Here is a 21,175-nt window from a genome sequence, read left to right on the forward strand (position 1 = left end):
TTATTATTATTTATGTATGCACTCTTTTTTTTTTCACACACTCTCTACCTCCAAGCATATAGCCGAAGCCGGCAGGCCCGGTGAAGCCTAAGCCGGCAGACCTGCTCATGCCCAAGCAGTCAGTCCTGCTCATGGCCGAGCCGGAAGGTATGGTCAATGATGCTGCCATATGCACTCCTGATTCCCCAGCCGAGTAGATGAAACCTCGCTCATTCAGGTCAAGGGTCTCCAAAACGATGAGACGTGCATGCTGCAGATGGGCGACAATTGACTCCTATTAAAAAAATCTCCCCCCCTCTTCCCCTCCTCTCCCCAAACCCACCTGATGAGACTACTATGATATTCTATGCTGTACTTAGCTACGCTATGCTAAGACTATGGTCTTAGTATAGCTTAACTAAGCATAACATAGAATAGCCCAGCACAGTCTCCCCCCTTCCCCTCCTCCTACAAATAAAAACAAATAAAAAAACTAAAACAATTACAAAATATAAAAAAATATATAAAAAATACTCTCCCCCTCCACCCACCTGATGAGGTCACCTTGACGTGGTAGGTGGGCTCACATTATTGTGCTAAGAACCTCAATGTCCCCCATGTTAATGTTATTGGTCTCTGTACTTCATGTGCATTTGCATTTTCTTTCATTTCTGGCTGAGCTCTGCTCTTAAACCCTTAGTGCCATTATTATGACATCATATGACATTGTGACATCAGTATGATATCATAGGTAATGTAGCCTCATACAGGGTTTGACCTGGGGTTTGGTGTCTTCACATGAAAACTAACTGATTTCCACTGTTATATATATATAATATATCCTGTCACTTATCCCCAACATATCATATCATTATCCCCAGGACATCGCTCGTCTACTGGAACCTCCATTGATAGTAAACAAGCAGGTCATTTTTTTAGGGTAGCCAAGCTCCAAGTCTGCAGGCATATCCAAGTGAGGCGAGATACTAACCTCCCATGGGTATGTATACACTAGAAGGCTGGGTATATATGAGAAATCATCAGGTTTTAGGAGACGTATCTGGAGGATGTTAATGACAGCAGTGAATATAGGGTTACCACCTCATCCCTTCCGGACACATATTAATTACACAGGTTCTGTGGCTGGCTGACTTCAAGACTCCATTTCAACAGTTTTTTTTAAACAGCCATCAAGACTCCAGTTCAACTGTTTTGTTTTTTTAATCAGCCACAGAACCTGTTTAATTAATATGTGTCCGGAATTAAAGGGATGAGGTGGTAACCCTAAGTGAATAAGATGTGTCCTGGGTTTGTGAGAGAAGGAACAGCAATTTTCGTATTTGTATTCTTAGTAAATTGGACATGTGTAATGATATACAGCATTAGTCAGGATATTTGGGGCACACATTTTGTTTGGATCACTGAAGTGGGTGGTTTTAGGATGCTGGCCATTGCAGAATTCTAAAATAGAATGTTGGCAGCAGCAGAATTCTAAAATAGAATGTTGGCAGCAGCAGAATTCTAAAATAGAATGTGAGGGCAGGGGGCCCCGCGGACAGGGTATAAATATGAGTGCCCAGAGCTGCTGTCCTCATTCTGCTGCAGCTTCTTAACCAGAGAAGTCACACTCTAAAAACTCACAGCAGAAAAAGAGTCATAGTTGTCATGCCTGGTCCTGCAGTGGCAGAAGTACCATTCCAGCCTCAATATCGGCCTGTGGTACTGGGGCCAAGAAGGTATGTGGTGAAAAGGCACCCAACATGTCCGGCGATCTCTATATTTACAGAGGTCACTCCCTCAACCACAGCCAGGGGCAAGCCGGCAAACCTGGTTACGGCCAAGCAGTCAGCCCTGCTTATGCCAAAGCAATCAGTCGAGGTCAAGCCGAAGCTGGATGTCCCAGTCAAACCGAAGCCCGCAGACCTGCTGATGCCCAAGCAGTCATTGATGCACATTCCCAAACAGCCAGTCCTGGTCAAGCCGAAGCCGGCAGTACCAATGAAGCCTAAGCCGGCAAACCTGCTCATGCCAAAGCAGTCAGTTCTGCTGATGCCCAAGCTTGAAGATATGCTCAATGATCATGCCAAATGCACACCTGAAATCCCAACTGAGCAGATAAAACCATGCTCATTCAGGTCAAGAATCTCCAAAACATTGAGACGTGCATGCTGCAGATGGGCAGACAACTCTGACTCAGATTAACCCCCCCCCCCCCCCTCTCCCCAAAACCACCTGATGAGACTACTATGATATTCTATGCTATGCTTAGCTATGCTATGCTAAGACTATGGTCTTAGTACAGTTTAGCTAAGCATAGCATAGAATAGCATAGATAGACTTAGCTAAGATTATGTTAAGACAATGCTATTCTATGTTATGCTTAGTTATGCTATGCTAAGACTATGTTCTTAGTATAGCATAGCTCAGCACAGCATAGAACAGTATAGCATAGTTTTAGCTAAGATTATGTTAAGACTATGCTAATCTATGCTATGCTTAGTTATGCTATGCTAAGACCATGGTCTTAGTATAGCATAGCTAAACACAGCATAGATTAGCATAGTTTTAACATAATCTTAGCTAATTCTATCTATGCTTTGCTATTCTATGCTATGCTTAGCTATGCTATGCTAAGACTATGGTCTTAGTATAGCTTAGCTAAGCACAGCATAGAATATCAGATAGTCTTAGTTACGATTCTGCTAAGACTAGGCTATTCTATGCTATGCTTAGCTATGCTATGCTAAGACTATGGTCTTAGTATAGCTTAGCTAAACACAGCATAGATTAGCATAGTATTAACATAATCTTAGTTAACTTTATCTATGCTATGATATTCTATGCTATGCTTAGCTATGCTATGCTAAGACTCTGGTCTTAGTATAGCTTAGCTAAGCACAGCATAGAATATCAGATAGTCTTAGCTAAGATTCTGCTAAGACTATGCTATTCTATGCTATGCTTAGCTATGCTATGCTAAGACTATGGTCTTAGTATAGCTTAGCTAAGCACAGCATAGAATAGCCTGGCACAGTCTCCCTCTTCCCCTCATCCTGCAAAAAAAAAATAAAAAAAAAAAAAAAAATTACAAAAAAAAAAATACTAAAAAAAAAAAAAAAAAAAAAATTATAAAAAATAAATAAAAAAAATTATAAAAAATATAGAAAAAAATAAAAATAAAAAAAACCCTCCCCTCCCCCCCACCTGATGAGGTCACCTTGACGTGGTAGGTGGGCTCACATTATTGTGCTAAGAACCTCAATGTCCCCCCTTCCCTCCCCTCCCCCTCCACCCACCTGATGAGGTCACCTTGACGTGGTAGGTGGGCTCACATTATTGTGCTAAGAACCTCAATGTCCCCCCTTCACCCACCTGATGAGGTCACCTTGACGTGGTAGGTGGGCTCACATTATTGTGCTAAGAACCTCAATGTCCCGCCTTCCTTCCCCTCCCCCTCCACCCACCTGATGAGGTCACCTTGACGTGGTAGGTGGGCTCACATTATTGTGCTAAGAACCTCAATGTCCCGCCTTCCTTCCCCTCCCCCTCCACCCACCTGATGAGGTCACCTTGACGTGGTAGGTGGGCTCACATTATTGTGCTAAGAACCTCAATGTCCCCTATGTTAATGTTATTGGTCTCTGAACTTCATGTGCATTTGCATTATCTTTCTTTTCTGGCTGAGCTCTGCTTTTAAACCCTCAGTGCCATTATTATGACATCATATGACATTGTGACATCAGTATGATATCATAGGTAATGTAGCCTCATACAGGGTTTGACCTGGGGTTTGGTGTCTTCACATGAAAACTAACTGATTTCCACTGTTATATATATAATATATCCTGTCACTTATCCCCAACATATCATATCATTATCCCCAGGACATCGCTCGTCTACTGGAACCTCCATTTTTTTTAGGGTAGACAAGCTCCAAGTCTGCAGGCATATCCAAGTGAGGCGAGATACTTACCTCCCACGGGTATCTGTACCCTAGAAGGCTGGGTATATATGAGAAATTATCAGGTTTTTGAAGACGTATCTGGAGGACGTTAATGACAGCAGTGAATATGATGTGTCTTTCCTGGGTTTGTGAGAGAAGGAACAGCAATTTTTGTATTTGTATTCTTAGTAAATTTCCCCCAGTAGCTTTGTTTTTACTCACAAAGCTCCTCTATCGGGCAATGCAACACTGCTGGGAACCGGGAACCAGTGCTGCAATTGTGACACGCCAACGGTGGGGTGTATATGTTTTACCTTGAGTCGCTGGATACTCTTGGCTCCGCCCTGGTTCTTCACCGCGTCGACTGTAGGGAACACGTCACCCCAGGAACTCAAGCAAGGCGCTCAGCAGGTACAAATGCTTAAGTTTTATTTAGCGAGGTAAGACAGGTGAACGGACAATTGTCCTACTATTACACTACGGTAAACTACATAAACGGTTGCCTATAAAATACTGACCGTACATCACCTAACGGTGTTCCTATCAAAATGAGCAGCTATCTTCTGCTACCGATATTCACTTTACGCTAATAATCTGGCACAGATCTAATACTTACAAGAAATACGATTACAAAAACATACAAAATAGCAGTCAATATATCTTATCAATACCTCCCTAGGGAGAAGTCCAGAATACTGTCCCTGGGAAAAGAAGCAAATGCTGTACTCCTTTGGCACGTTAAACAAACACTCCTTGCAACCTGAACTTTGGCCACAAGATGGCAGCGTCCCTTTAGTTAGTCCAATGTAATATCAGGCAACCACAGTGTTCCTGTACCTTCCAGCAATTCCTAACTAAGGTCCCTGACCTTGAGGGGTAGTTCCACTACCTCACAGGGGTTGACATAACTACATACGGTGCTGCGCAGGGGAAGAGGTTGAGCCCCACTCTGTCCATATGCCCCCTTGTGTTTCCTAATAGAGATGGGGCGGTCCGGAGGGGGAAAATATTAGGCAAGTGGGGAGAATAGGGTTTCGCTGGGCAGCAGAGTAGGGGCACCCAATGAGGGCCTTCTCCATTGGTGGCAGGAAGTGCACAGGGAAGCAGGCCAGGGAATGACCAGCACGGGGGTACCTGGCATCAGGAGCAAGGTACAGGCTCCTGCCCGTCGCGATCTGGTCCCCTGGTGTCTGGGTAGGTTGGCGCTGGTCACACTGCTTGCAGGAGGGCTGCTAGTGTGGGCGCTACTACTGCAGCGTTGCTGCACTCAGCCGCACGCTCCCGCTCTGCTGGGCTCTCCTCCAGGTCTCTCGCCGCTGCCCTCTCTCACTTCGCGTCGTCTTCTTCTGTACTGCTGCGCACTAGCTGTCTCCCGGCCGGTCTCCTGGCTCCTTGCTGTGCCCGCCGAACGTCTTCTTGCTGCCTTCCTCTCCTCTCCAAACGGGACACACGCTGTCCGTCTCCTGCCGCTCAGCTCCCTCTCACGCCTCGTGCTGCGACCCCTTGACCTCTCTTCTCCGCCTCCACGCACTTCCTCTCTCCTCTCATACGTTCCCCAGGCAGTCAATCAGCCTGAAGACGCTCCTTCGCGTCCTGCACTGCTGGGGGGGGGGGGGTTAACCCCTAAGGTCCCGCTGCTGGGACTCTATGAAAAAGTCTGGGGTGCCACACAGTCTCAACTGTCTGCCTGTGCCTTTGTAAGATCTGAAGGGGTCAGCGGGTCATGGTGTGCTCTGCCAGTGCCGCTGCCAGTCCTCAACACTCCGCCCCCTCTATCTCCTCCCCTCTTCTTCCATCTCCTCCTGCTCTCCCCTTCTTTCCCCCTCAGTCACGAGAGGGGTGTAATGTGCTGCACATACTTTTTGTACTGCTTTCGGATCGCATCGCACACACATTGCATGCATGCCGTGTGATGCGATCTAGCCGATAACTATGCGATTCTCGCAGCGTGTATGGGCACCTTTAGTGCCTGCAACATTTTGCAGACACAGCACTGAGATGGTGTATGCATACATGTACATGCACCCGTGATCCTCCATAGGATCGCATGTTGCATACTCTCCCACAATCGGGCTGCAGCTTGTTGCAATGGCAATGTGAAAGGGCGCAAAATGTATGGTTTGCAGGAGGGCGCCGAACACCCTAGCACCGGCCCTGATGGGGACCCTGGGCCACGACCAAAGCATGTTGGGATCTCCCTCACAACACCCCAGCTCCCCTTAAAAGCATGCCTGCACAGCGCACCCCAGGAGTTATGGTCACCCACCCCCAAATGCCATGCTGCATAATTGCTAATTTTTTTTTTTTTTTGGTGCAGTTTTCCCAGCAAGTATGCAGGATGGCTTTTGGGGGTGGGGGTGGGTCACCCCAGCTCCTGCGGTGGATGTGTGTCTTTGTTTGTAGCTTTTTTTTTGGGGGGGGGGGGGGGGGGGGGTTGTTGTTTCTGGTGGTTTTTCATGTTTTTTTCCACAGGTGCTTGTTTTTTTCCACAGGTGCTTGGTGCAATGTGCAGCCATGCTGCATGCTTTTTTGGGGAGCTGGGGTGTTGTGGGGGATGCCCAGCATGCTTTGGCCGTGGTCATGTGTCTCCATTTCAAAATGACTGCACCCTTAAAAAAAAAAAATATAAAAAAAAGCAGCCATTTTGAAATGGGGACCCTGGGCCACGACCGAAGCATGTTGGGATCCCCCTCACCACACCCCAGCTCCCCTTAAAAGCATGCCTGCACAGCGCACCCCAGGAGTTATGGTCACCCACCCCAAATACCATGCTGCATAAGACAGAGCGAGGGCCGCATAGGCTGGAGGGAATTTAAGAGCCTGTGAATTTGTTGTCCACAAGCAAGTATAGCAGAAGCATCTGTGTAAAGCCCTATGGAAATAGTAGTGGAGTGGCAGTTAGTTCTGCCAATCAGGTAGCAGGGGGGCGGCAGCCAGAGAGGGTTATATCAGTGATCAGAGACAGGAAGTGAGCCTCTTTGATTCTGGATCAGTCTGGAAGCACAACAGCTAAATCTTGAAGCAGAACAGCTAAATCTTTTTTTCAATATCCACTTTATTTAATTTTAAATTCATAGATAAAAAGACAAGGACAAGGCATACAGATTAAAAAAAGAATAGAACAATTACAGACATAAGGGGAGGAGTTTCTAGTAAGTACCTAGAGATCAAATTCGAGTTAATTGGTTATATCAGGATGGTTACTAAACTCTGTACAGGAAAAGTCCCCGGACATCCAAAATATCACGTGGCTAACCCCCACCTGTTACGACTAGTGGCAATTCTTTAAGAGCAAAATACCAACTTACGAAAGGAGAAAAACAGATTGTCTTCAGCTTACATTAATCAAAGTGCATATTACTAATTCCTATCTAGTGATAACTTAGTGATACCGGGTTCTAAACTATCTATTAAAAATATCAAGACATCAAATATTAATACAGTTATTAATATTAATTAAAAGTGATTTTTCAAACAATAAAAACCTCAATTGCATCATAATTATTTAACCTTCCATGTAATACCCAGTGTATACAATATACAGGGGAAAGCGGAGAGTGAAACATATTAGTAAATTATATTCTGAAAGCTTCATATAGTGTACATATTTACCTTTCCCCCTATTAATTTTAAGGGACTATTCCCCACCCACAATTAATCCCTCTTTAGTTTAATTCCCTATAAAGGTGCCTTATGCTTACATCCCAGCCTATCAGGCCGTGATTCTTACCTCCCCCTTACCTCCAAATCCAACATTTGCCTAGTCCTTATCCTAACCCCCCTACCGTTTCCTCCCCCCCCCCTCCTCCCCCGGCACTGTCATAATAAAAAATAAAATACAAAAGAGAGCACTCAACTAATTGCAATATCTATATCGCTATCTCGCTTAATCTGCTATCCAATTTTCCCAAATTCTATCAAAAGTGTGTAGGGTACCTCGGGATAAATAGGTATATTTTTCGTTGGCTTTAGTTGTCTTTATTAAAGCCCTCCAACTTTATATTACAGGGCCTTCTTTAGCCAGCCACTTCCTGGCGATACATACCTTGGCGAGGGTAAATGCGATAATAAGAAATTGTCTTAGGTATTTATCGCACCTATTCTTGTTCAATATCGCCAAAATACTAGCTTTCGTTGTACAAACTTCCTGGGGAATACCTGATCTCTGGAGATCTTTAAACACCTCTTCCCAGAATTTGGCCACCTCTGGACATTCCAATATAAGATGCCAATAATCGCTGTAACAGAGGGGCATCTAGGGCACCAGTCGTTCACCCTACCCCCACAGCCAAAGAGTAGTTTTGGGGTCATGTATGTTCTGTGAATTATGAATAACTGAATTTGTTGAAATCTGAGTTGCACTGTGGCCAATCTAATGTTCTCCAAAGCTTCTAGCCATTCCTCGTCGGTCAATGGGCCTAGGTTACTCTCCCATTTCAACTTAGTCTCAGGGAGGTTTCCTTTATTTAGTTCTTGGCTGAGGATCGAGAAAATGTATGAGATCGCATGCTTGTTCGGGCATCTCTGAAGCAGTTTTTTAGATAAGGAGTGTTCTAACATTAAATTAAGGCCCCTGAATTGTACAGAGAAGGCGTGACGTAGCTGAATGTATCTAAAAAAATAATTATTAGGAAGAGAATAAGTGGCCTTCAGTGAGTTGAATGATTTGAATTCCCCATTGTGCACCAGTTGTCCTAAAGTATTAATCCCTTTCTCCCCCCAGATGTTCTTCATTTGTAGATTCCCTAACTCTGATAACATACTAGCGTTAAATAGCGGAATTTCAGGATCTAACCCCCGGCTCCCGAGAATATTTTTCTACTTGCTTCCATACCAGGTTCATTTGTTGTATTATTGGCGGCCAATTCCTCTGCTGATTATCTGCTAATAGCATTTGAAGGGGAGTATGGCCCTTAGTATTCAACCTAATTAATTCTGTTAACCCATCTTCTCTACCCGGGATCAGCAAACTCCTGATAGAGGCCAACTGTGTAGATAAGTAGTAGAGATGGAGATCTGGGAGTGCCAGACCTCCCACCCGCCTACTCCTGGACAGCGTTTTTAGTCTAATACGCGGTCTCTTATTGGCCCAGATCAAAGAGGATATTAATCCCTCCAATTTTTTGAAAATGATCTTCGGGAGATAGATTGGGGAATGTTGTAATATATAAACAATTTTAGGTTGAACAAGGATTTTGACCAAATTAACTCTGCCTGTAAGCGTTAGTGGGAGTCGTCCCCATGCACTTATCTTAGATTTAAGGTACTCTAGTTGTGGGGTGATATTTAAAGGGATGAATTTGGCCATATCACTTGAGATCCTGACACCCAAGTATTGGAAGTCAGTAACCCATTTTAGGGGTGATTGGACATGTACCTCTGGTGGGCAAGGGCCTGTTATGGGGAGTATACATGATTTCTCCCAATTTATACGGAGACCAGAGAAATCCCCGAATTTTCCCAGCATTTTGATGAGCCCCGGTACTGCCTCCAGATGATTATTAACAAAGAGCAAAATGTCGTCGGCGTATAACGCAATACGATCCTCCGAATTTCCAATTTTAATCCCCTGAATCTCCTCGCTTTTTCTAATAAGACAGGCCAGAGGCTCCATAGCAATGGCGAAGAGGCCCGGGGACAATGGACATCCCTGACGGGTGCCCCGACCAATCTCAAATCTCTGCGATATATATTTATTGACCGAGGTTCTGGCCACTGGAGACCCGTATAGCACCTTGATCCAGTTAATGAAACTGGACCAATACCAACCCATTCCATGGCTTCCCAGAGGTATGACCACTCAATTGTGTCAAAGGCTTTTGTTGCATCGAGTGATATTATAGCAGCCTCTGTAGAATCATGTTGAGCCTGTAGTTGTGTATACAGCCTTCTAATATTAGATGTTATAGATCTACCGGGAATAAACCCCGTCCGGTCGCCATGGATAATCTCACATAGTGCCACATTTAGTCTCCCGGCCAGAACCTTGGCCAACACCTTAACATCGTTATTTAAGAGAGAGATTGGGTGGTAGGATTCCACCTCACCAGGATCCTTGCCCTTCTTCAAGATAACTGTTATTAGTGCCTCGGACATAGAGTCTGGGAGGATCTTATTTTCATATATATCGTTGAATAGGGCATGGAACCTGGGAATAAAGAATTGTTTATATTTTTTATATAAGTCATGTGGAATTCCATCCATACCGGGAGCTTTGCCCGTTGGTATAGAGGCAATGGCCTCCTCTATTTCTTTTTCAGAAATAGGGGCGTCAAGGATCTCCTTAAGGTTTGTGGCTAATGGTGTATGTTCGATACTAGCTAAATATTCACGAATTTCTACTGGTGGGTGACTTTGCTGTGACTGGTATATTTTATCATAAAATTGACTGAACTCTTCCGCTATGTCTGGGGTGTAGTAGAGTGATCGCCCATCCACTGTCCTGATTACAGATATTACATTGGTATTATTATCCTGGCGAACTATATTAGACAAAAACTCCCCGGCCTATCGCCTTCCATATATCTGCGGTGCCCTGCATATAACTGCCTATAGTGTTCTTTCTCTAGCAAGCACTTCTTCCATTCATCTTGCGCTTGACTCCATCTGATTTTTATTTTCCTCATTTGGGGTCAGGAGATATTCTCTTTCAAGATTATTACATTTTAATTCTAGGTCCTTCTCCTGTTTCTTATAAGATTTTTTCAGGCCCGCTATCTCCCTAATTAGAGTCCCTCTAATATACGCTTTAAATGTGTCCCAAATCACCCCTTTTGTGGCGGAGTTATCATTCAACTCAAAGAAGTCCTTCCATGACGCCTCAAATTTACCCCCCGCATCAAGCTGCGTTAGCCAAAATATATTAAGTTTCCAATAAGAGAATCCTTTGTTCCCACCTATTATTAATTTGAGGAGGAGGGGAGAGTGATCAGAGATGCCCCTTGCCAAATAAGCGATATCCTGGATATAGGGAATTACCTCATCAGTTACCAGGGCCAAATCAATTCTGGAAAAGGAATTGACCGCTGATGAATGGCAAGAATATTGTAAGGTCTTCGGGAACCTTTCCCTCCATACGTCCCTCAAACCCATCTCCTTAATTAAATGGAAGAGGCCTGTTTTTGTATTTTCCTTGCGCTTAGCCCTACATGAAGTGCCTGTCCTATCCAGAGAGGGATTCAATACGTTATTAAAATCGCCGAGCATAATAACAGGCATTCCCTGGTGTTGCACAACGAAAGCTGCGGCCAATTTCAAAATTTCTGAGTTGTATGGGGGAGGTATATAAACTGTCAGTAATAAAAACGGCCAATCCCCCAATTTCCCCTTAATAAAGATATATCTGCCCCACTGATCTATTACAGTCTTCTCGGGGACAAAAGGGATGCCCTTACGTATCAAAACAGAGACTCCCCTGGAGGCGGAAGTATGAGTTGAGTGGAAAGACCATCCTATCCAAGGACGTTTTAACGCCTCCGTTTTTTCCGCCTCCAGGTGAGTCTCCTGTAGGCAGATGATATCTGCACTGTGGCTACGTGCTTGTCTTAACACCAAGGCTCTTTTTATTTTATTATTTAGCCCACGCACGTTCCACGTGAGAACACGATAATTAGCCACCATCTGCCCACAGCGAAAAAATTTGCCACCCCATCCCCGGATTATTAATAATCAACATAGCAGTAAGCAATATACACATAATACATAACAACAAAGCATAGCACCCAATGACAGTGCCAATACCCATCCCCCTCCCACCCCCCACCCTGCATGTCAAAACCCCTCTTTTCCCACCATTGACATGCTTTATTCCAAGAGAAAAAAAAAAGAACAGCTAAATCTTGAAGCAGATAAGTTACTTTTCAATTGCTCACATTCTCTCTCTTTCCTCCTCATTCCTCCCTGTACAGCTTGCTTTTTCTGTCTGTGTACCTTAACTGCTCCTGCTTGCACAAAATACCCTGTCCTGTATCACAGCCACATGTAGACAGTGTCAGGGCTGGGGATTTCCATGCTGGCAGTGGTGATACTACAGCACCACTTGCTGGTGCCCTGGTTACTAGGTTTGATTTCACTTGTGGCATTTAATATGGGGGTGTCTTTGAGGCACAAGGCCTTCTGTCTGTGGGCTCCCTGCCTCACTTGGGATGGTGCAGCCATGCCTGTTACAGTTGGACCACCATTTCTGCCCTCTCTGTTAGCTAAAACAGTGGTGAAAGCTGCTCAATGAAACTAGTAATGCCCCCCCCCCCAGGTGCTGCAAGGGAGGGGGATTTAACCCCCAGCACACCAAAGGGCATTAGTAATAAGATATGAAAAACCAACATAATAGAGGGTCATTCAGAGATCTTAGTTACATATATTTTGCAGAATATATGATAAGCTTCCGGGCCTCGTCACGGCTTCTCTGATGCCGGAAGTCCTACACCGGATATAATTGTCTTACTGTAAGGCTACATGATAACAGCACTTAATATATCTGAGTTGAGAGTCAGCCTATCAGGAGTTACCCCTAAATCCTCCTTGTGGCACTACAGGAACCAGCATGCCCTCCAGGGCTCACTCCATGTGGCCTCCCTGCCTACTGGCATAGCCAGGCCCCAGTCTGAGCAGCCTTGCTTACAGGGCCTTATGCCTCTTAATTTTACCACAAGTTTACCAGCGATGTTTTTGTTGCTGGTGGGTCACCAGTTGGCAGAATACATGGTCGTTTACCTCACCTCTGACCGCTGGGCACCTAGTTGTTTATACTGGCCTACAGTAGTTTGGTTTACGGGCTTTTCCATTGCAGCAGGCTCCATATCAGAAATACGCCCCTTACAAGGGGTTACAGGGTGCGTTGTACGTACCTGTGTGGGCTGGCACATCCCCGCTGCAGTCCCTCGTTTGGTAGTCTGGCGCATTCTCAAGCTTTCCTGGGCTAGTTTCCCTTCAGCTAGGGTCTCTACACATTCCCCTAGTTTCCCAATGTGCCCCCCCCCTGAGGGCCGTGGGTCAGTCGAGGCGACCTCCCACCATGTTGTTTCCCAGGATCTTTAGCGCTGTGATGTCTCATGCCTGTGTTTTTCTTTCAAGATCACAGTTGGTGCAGATCGTATTTCCTCTGCGGCTGAGCCATCACCACTGGACTTCGGTGCCTGCCGTGTCGGAGGCTGCAGTTACCCGGGTGACGTCAGCAGTCGAACAGGGGGCGGAGTCCACAGATGCTCCACAGGATCCACATCCCGGCAGCTGCGAGCACTCCCCAAAGCGGCCATATCAAGCAGGGGGACATCCCCGATTCACCCGGCGGCTGAGGGTACCGACCTCGCAGAGCGTGGATCCGGCATGCCAGCTCCTCTACCTTCAGCCGAAACAGAAATCCCGGCTATGTCTGCTGACGAGCACGGAGGCTCCTCCATCGATGGTGAGAACACTTATTTTCTGTGTGTGCAGCATCCCCTTTACACTCTTCCGCTAGCAGCGGGGAATATGGGTCCCCCTAGCACCCGCACGAGTTTGCGAGTGGTTCCCAAGGAAGCCCCAGGTAAATATAGACTTATTCAGCACCTGTCTTACCCCCACGGGGTTTCCATCAAGGACTCAATCCCCGACGACTGCTGCAGAGTTTCAGTATCAGTTGTTCTATCAGGTCCTTAACATAGTCCGGGGTTTTCGGCAGGGGGGGACTCATGGCAAAGCTGGACATTGAGTCCGCCTTTCGCCTCTTTCCCCTACATCCAGCTTCCTTTAGGTTTATGGGTTTCCGACCAGACGGGGGCATATTTAGTAACTAATGCCTGCCAATGGGGTGCTCGGTCTCCTGCTCCTACTTTGAGAGATTCAGCACCTTCCTACATGGGTGCATACAGGCCGACACGGGTTGCCGTGGTGGGGCCCACTATCGAGATGATTTTCTCTTTGTGGGCTCTGGAGACCGCAGCGCATGCGCTGCATGGCTAGCAGCAGCCATTGGCATTATAGGTTCCCTGGGAGTCGTCATTGCCTCAGACAAGGTGGAAGGCCCTAACCGGGTGCTATCCTACCTCGGCATTGAAATAGATTCTGATGCTGGTTGTTGCTGTCTCCCCGAAGATAAGGTGGCAAGCTGTTAGGACTCATAAGGGAACGCATGCAGACTACTACAGTCGCTACAGGGGTAGTTTAATTTTGCATGTCACATCATTCCCATGGGGCGGGTGTTTTGCCGCAAGCTAGAAAGGTCCTCAGCTGGGGTTAGGGCTCCCCATCACACACTTCGGTTGTGCAGGGAGAAGCGGGACGACCTAAGGGTTTGGTCCACATTTCTTGAATAGTTTCATAGGGATTCTATATGGCCCTCCGACCCCACCTCTTGAGTGGAGCTGCAGCTGTTCACGGACGTGGCAGGCTCAATGGGTTTCGGGGCCTATTTTCAGGGCAAGTGGTGCTCCGCACCAGGGCAGCAGTTGTGGATTGATCGTGGTTTCACGGTCAACCTGCTACTGCTGGAACTTTTCCCCATCATAGTTTCAGCCGAATGGTGGTTTTCGCAGTTGACGAATCGGGGTGGTCTACGCCATTAGCAATCAAGGGGCAGCTTCCCTGTGGGCACTAGGGCTTTTGGGGCACTTGGTGTTACGCTGCCTATGGCACAATATACAGTTCCGGGCTAGACATGTCCCCGGGGTGGATAACAGTGTAACAGACGCCCTTTCCCATTTCTATTTCACGAGGTTTCATGAGTTAGCCCCCGAGGCTTCCCCCTTGGGGCTCAGTTGTCCCCCTTTTGTGTGGCAGATAATAGCACCGGCATGGCAGAATTGCCTTTAATGTCCTTGGCCCCTTCCACACACAGAGCTTGCGGGGCTGCTTGGCAGGACTGGTTGAACTTTCAGGGCTCCACCGATGTCAGCGGTGAGTCGGTTCGGGGACCGGTTACTCGCTTTTGTATGGGGTCACCGAAAGGGCAGGTCCAAGTCGGCTATGGCGGCGGCTTTGGCCGGTATTGCCTTCCATTCGTGCTTGCGTGGTGAGCCCGACCCCACTACGTCTTCGTACTGTCTAGGGCTTCAAGGGGTCAGGCTGGGGTACTACTGGTGGCTCCGAACTCGTGTGGACCTATGGACGAGCGCTTGCTGGGGGAACTAGTAGCCTAGTAGCTTGTTTAGCTAAAGTGGCCAAGAACCCATTTGAGGAGGCCTTATTTAAGGTAGCTTTTACATTTGCCTTCTATGGCGCTTTTCACATTAGCGGGCTAATAGCTGCCAGCAAGCGCTCCAGCACTGGACTTCTAGGGGAAGACGTAGTCTTCCGAGAGGAACAAGTTATGTGCAGGATTAAGAGGTCTAAAACCGATCAGATTGACAGGGGCAACTGTGTTGCCCTGAAGGCGCAAGCTAACAATGCTGTATGTCCAGTTTCCCTGGCTAAGGAATATGTATCCCGCAGACCGGGAACCGCCTTGCAGTTCTTGGCACACGCTGATGTGCTGCCACTGACCCGATTCCAGTTTGCGGCTGTGTTTCGGGGCTGTTTGGTGGAGTTAGGTCTGCGGGAACGGGATTCAGGGACGCACCCTTATCACACAGCTACTTGCGCAAAAGCGGCTGGACTTCCACTTTCTGCCATTCAGGCGGTTGGCAGGTGGTGGTCTTCCGCTTATAAGAGTTAGATAAGTTAGATAAGTTGTAACTTCGGCACCTGTTGCGCTGGCCCAAAAACGATTGTTTACAATCGGTTCTGAAACGGGTAGCGTTCCGGAATCGACGGTGTGAAGGGAATTTTTTAATTTTTCCTTCTATTGTGGACTTATTCAATTGGCTGTCCCCTCAAGTTCACAGGAGGTTTTTTAAGTTTTTCACCTTCACTTGGGCCGTAGTACATGCATTTCCGTTGTGTTTACAGTATAATGATGTTAACCACTAGGTTTCTTCTTTTTTCAGCCCCTTCCCCCTCCAAATTGACTCTGGGTAGGGTTTTGTTTTATAGGGCACTCTTTTATCTTTTGGGCTGCTAGGCACCCACTAGCCTCCAGGGCTCCTGTTCTGGCAAGGGCACGTGAAGTACAGTGGTTCGGTGTCCGTGGCCTCCAGTTGGAGGGTCTATGGGATCTTTTATCTGCCAAAGCCCGTAAGTGGGGCCGCCCCGATGTGATAGTCAGTCACTTAGGCGGCAATGACCTGGTCAAGAGGACGGGCATTGCGCTTACCATACAAATTGAGTCGGACTTGTTGCGTCTGGCGTCACCCTGGCTCGGCTTGAGAATTGTTTGGTCTGACATAGTCCCCCGTTTTCACTGGCGGGGTTGTCGGAACGTGGTAGCCATTGAGAGGGCCAGAAGGAAGTTGACCCATGCGGTGTTCAGGCATGTTTGTGGCTCAGGGCGGCACGGCAGTTAGGCACCCTGCAATCGTTAAGGGGTCCCCCAGTAACAGGCCGGACGGGGTCCATCTTTCGACTCCGGTAGGGCAGTGTTTTTGCAGTACATTTTCACTAGTTTAGGTTAGTTTTAGCATAGGTAAAAGGCACTCTCGACCAGCAGTCAGGTGGGGTGTCAGGTGGTCTCTGTGCGGTATTGCCCCCCCCCCTTTGCCAAGAAGGCGGGCGAGTCCCCATGCTCTGGCTGGGGGCGTTGGACACGTCATGGAAGGTCCGCGCCATGCAATAGAAGGGGGCGGTATGTCCATCACAGCGCGGGCTGTACCCCACAAGAAGGGGTGTTGATTGGGGCGCTCCGGTCGCTACCATGGCAACACCTGGGACTGGTGCTGGTCTCAAGTGCTTTCTTTGCCATCCCTTATACAAATAGGGGTCATACCACTTCAATAAATAAGTATGACCTTTTTAAACTTACGCAGTTGGTGTCCGTGTCGTTATTTTAGATAAGGTGTTTGTGTCAGTTATTTCTAGGCATAAGAGTTAAGTAATGGTATAGGCCAGGGACCGGCAACTGGCGGACCGCGGTCCATCTCCGGACCGCAGAAGCCAGAGCTCCGGACCTCACAGTAATTCTGTAAATATGCCAGGGGAAGTGAGACATGACGTCTCCTTCCCCTGACGAGGGAGCGTCCTATCGCGGCGCCTCATGTGGGCGGGGGCTGAAGACGCGGCCAGCGTGATTATCTGGAGACGCCGCACACGCCAAGCCCGTCCGCCCTCCCGCCTGCCAGCCAGCCAGCCAAGTGAAGGAGCTGCCCGACCGCCCTCCCTCCCGCCCGCTGAATGAAGGAGCTGCCTGCCCTCCCGCCCGCTGAATGAAGGAGCTGCCTGACACCACACCCCACGCCTGAGCAGGGGCTGTCGAGCAAGGGCTGTCCCTGGAGAGAGAAGAGAGAGTCCAGACTCTGGAGAGGGGTGCAGGCAGCGGAACAGGGAGGCACTTTTAAGTGCCTCTGCGGGTTGCGGCCTGCCCGTCCCCTAAGTACAGTATGCAGAGTTTGCATTTTTAAAAAGGTGAGCAGAATGTGCCTTCATTGTCCCTGTATTGCCAGCATTGTGCCCGTATTGCCAGCATTGTGCCCGTATTGCCAGCATTGTGCCCGTATTGCCAGCATTGTGCCCGTATTGCCAGCATTGTCATTGTATTGCCAGCATTGTCATTGTATTGCCAGCATTGTGCCCGTATTGCCAGCATTGTCATTGTATTGCCAGCATTGTGCCCGTATGGACCTCGACCAAAATAATTTCAAACTTCCGGACTCCATCAAAAATTACTTGCCTACCCCTGGCATAGGCCAACAACATAATTCATTAGGGCCTTAGATAGAGTGAGCATAGGCGAATCTAGAATTATGGTAATGGATGGTCCCAGATCTAGACATAACAGCAGGGGGACCTTTGCGCGGCGAAGCTGCATGGCAAAAAGGGGGTGTGGCCTCATGGGAAGGAGGTGTGTCATCACAAAAAGGGATGTGGTATTACACTTTAGACCATACACAGTAATTCCCATTACAAATTTTAGCAAACTCCGTAATACCCATTACACATAAAGCCACACGCCGTACTGCCAATTACACATAAGGCCACACAACATAATGCCCATTACACATTGTGCCACACATCATGATGCCAATTACATACTATATAACAAACCGTAATGCCCATTACATATTTGCCACATAAGTGCTGCTTACCTACGTGCTCATTGCTAGGGGGTTCTTGCTTGATGGCACCATAGTACCCATTACACATGATGCCGCACGCCATAGTACCCATTACACATGATGCCGCACACCATAGTACCCATTACACATGATGCCGCACACCATAGTACCCATTACACATGATGCCGCACACCATAGTACCCATTACACATGAGCCTTTGCTGCTGCTGCAGGGAGAGATGGAGAGCGGTGCAGCTGCTTCTATGGGCAGAGGAGCAGAGCGCAGCGCAGAGCACGCTCCCACTCCCCTCCTGGTGTCCCCTCTAGACGAGTGGACATTTGAAATATTGTGCGCTCTGTTGTTATGCGTGACGTCGGGGGAGCACACCGGGCGCCGGCACCACATGATTAAAGGGGGAGGGCTGAGGTGAAAGCGGGGAGAAGAATTGGAGCGGAAGCTGCAGGGGTGACAGTCATTGACAGCTGGGCAGAGAGCAGGGGGCTGCCCGGCTGTATTCAGAGCACTGCAGGTCACGGCTGTTTGAAATAATACCCCTTTCACAACAGAAAATGCAGGGATTTACCCGGGAATATGGTCCCAGGATCATGCAGGGACATTCCCAGGCTGACCCCTTATACACCAGCCTAGTCCCTGCATTTTCTGGTGTGAGGGGGAGAGATAACCACTCCCCTCTCCCTACCCCCCTTTAACCAACCAGTTATACCTTTGGAACCAACTGACCCATTTACATGAGACCAGTATCATATTGAAGAACTTTTGAGTTGGCTTCAAATGATTTGGTCCCGTGAAACTGGGCTGTTTGGTTCCAGAGAAATCTGCCCTCAAAGAACATAAACAGTCATGAAATGACATTTAACAAAAGAAAAAAAACGGTTTAACCTCAATATCCCTGGAACCAATTAACCCATATGGATCCAGCCTGGTATCAGATTGAAGGCCCAGCAATTTGGGTTCGACTGAGTTCAACCTCGAGCTTCAGTGATGCCGAAGGGGGAACTGGCAGCCGTTGAACTGGGTGGTGGTCGGAATTAGCGGGTCACATGTTATCCTATAGGGAAAACGTTCCAGCTTTGCCTGGCAGTATCTCCGGTTCCCAGGGGGCTGGGCTCGTTGGAAAGCCCCATCCCTCAGCTACAAAATGGGCTAATGGGTGGTCCTGTGCACCCCCGGACCACCCCTAGATTCGCCTATGAGTGAGGGCCGCATAGGCTCGAGGGAATTTAAGAGCCTGTGAATTTGTTGTCCATAAGTAAAGGTATAGAAGCATCAGTGTAAAGCCTAGGGAAATAACATTTGAGTGGCAGTTAGATCTGCCAATCAGGTAGCAAGGGGGCATCAGCATAGTGAGGGGTATATTAGGGCTCAGAGCCAGGAAGTAAGCCTCTTTGAGTCTGGATCCCCACCCTCCCTACCCTTTTCCTCTGTGCTACCTGGCCTACGGCCATCCTCCAAATTTGGACATTTGATTCTATATCTTTAGTTAACAATCGGCGAGAAGGCACTCTCGACCAGCAGTCAGGTGGTCTCTGTGCGGTATTGCCCCCCCTTTGCCAAGAAGGCGGGCGAGTCCCCATGCTCCGACCGGGAGCGTTGGACACTTCATGGAAGGTCCGCGCCATGCAATAGAAGGGGGCGGTATGTCCGTCACAGCGCGGGCTGTACCCCACAAGAAGGGGTGTTGATTGGGGCGCTCCGGTCGCTACCATGGCAACACCTGGGACTGGTGCTGGTCTCAAGTGCTTTCTTTGCCATCCCTTATACAAATAGGGGTCATACCACTTCAATAAATAATTATGACCTTTTTAAACTTACGCAGTTGGTGTCCGTGTCGTTATTTTAGATAAGGTGTTTGTGTCAGTTATTTCTAGGCATAAGAGTTAAGTAATGGTATAGGCCAACAACATAATTCATTAGGCGCCTTAAGGGAAAAAGTACAACTGACCAAGGAAGTGCAAACAGAACAGAAAGTGATAGCAAAATGATCTGATTTGAAACTTGCTGTATATGGAGAGGGGGAGCTGTGAAGACACAGAGGTAGGAGCAGGTAGGGATTAAGCCACCATTTTGACTGGCTTAACTACTTATAACCATAATGTTTCCCATCACAGTATGTTAGGAATGTATCACTTTTATGTAAATTACTATAATGGCGTCCTAATAAAACCTGGAAATGGTTAAATGTGATGCTGAAACGACACAGTCTGTCAGCAGCTGGCCATTACGTTCGTTGAATACTTACTGGTACAAACGTCACAGAAAAGCTTCAAAAACCACCTCTTGGGCTCACCTCAAACGCCACCAGGTCATCAAAATCCACGGAGCAGGCAGGTTCCTCTGCGGATGGATATCCCAGATCATACAGCTGCATGTCCAGATCTACGGGGTAAAATCAGAGGCACAGTGGTGGTCAGCAGGCTGGGTGGATCTCTGATTTTAATTTATCAAGAACCATTGCCGGATCTATTTTTATACTTAACGAAAATGTGCAACACATCACCACACTGCAACTGCATTATAATTCACAGCCCACAGTTCAACACTAAGGGCCTAATTCAGACCTGATCACACGGTTGCTAACAGGGACGTGCAGTCAGGCGAGGCAGGGGAGGCAGTGCTTCCCCTGTCATTTTGTTTCAAAATAATACAAAGAATATACCTATGACACATATTCTGTGTCATAAGTATTTTCTTTAGATTATTTTACTAGATTGAATTATTTAATCTAGTTTGGGAGGCACCGATAAGCGTGCCTCCCATAAAGAACGGCAATGGGATGAAGCGGGGGGCGGGGCTAAGCAGTTGGCTAAAAAAGCCCATTAAAAATAACGCCAAAAGCGGCACTTCTAGAAGTGCCTAATTGACAAGGGCTGCTGTGATTGGACAGCAGATCCAGCTGCTGTCCAATCACACCAGCCCCTGTCATTTAAGCATGACAGTGTCACTTTTGTTCCCCCCTCCCCTGCTCCCCTGTGCCCTGGCTCCCGAGTCCCGGTTCCCTGCCGCTGCTGTGTCCCTCTCCCCTGCCTGGTAAGTACACAATTTTATGACGGGGGACAGAGGTGGCGGCGGGGGACGGCTGCTGCGGCGCTGGTGTCGGTGGCGGCCAGGTGCGGACGGAGATGGCGGCGGGGGAAGGTTGCTGGCTGCTGCTGGAGGGGGGGGGGCAGCAGG

The 21,175-nt window shown here is 47.7% G+C and overlaps 1 long non-coding RNA gene across 1 annotated transcript in view; it reads right to left on the minus strand.

The window, feature by feature from the left end:
* Positions 1 to 21,175, minus strand: part of LOC146081308 (uncharacterized) — a 23,253-nt gene continuing 2,078 nt past the window's right edge. Inside the window, exons 2-3 of the long non-coding RNA XR_014475107.1 lie at positions 20,292 to 20,380; positions 1 to 250 (exon numbers count right to left, since the gene is read on the minus strand). This is a non-coding gene — a long non-coding RNA (uncharacterized LOC146081308). The remainder of the gene's footprint in view (positions 251 to 20,291; positions 20,381 to 21,175) is intronic.

The sequence above is a fragment of the Crinia signifera genome, chromosome 5, assembly GCF_055691185.1.
Source record: "Crinia signifera chromosome 5, ASM5569118v1, whole genome shotgun sequence".
NCBI lineage: Eukaryota > Metazoa > Chordata > Amphibia > Anura > Myobatrachidae > Crinia > Crinia signifera.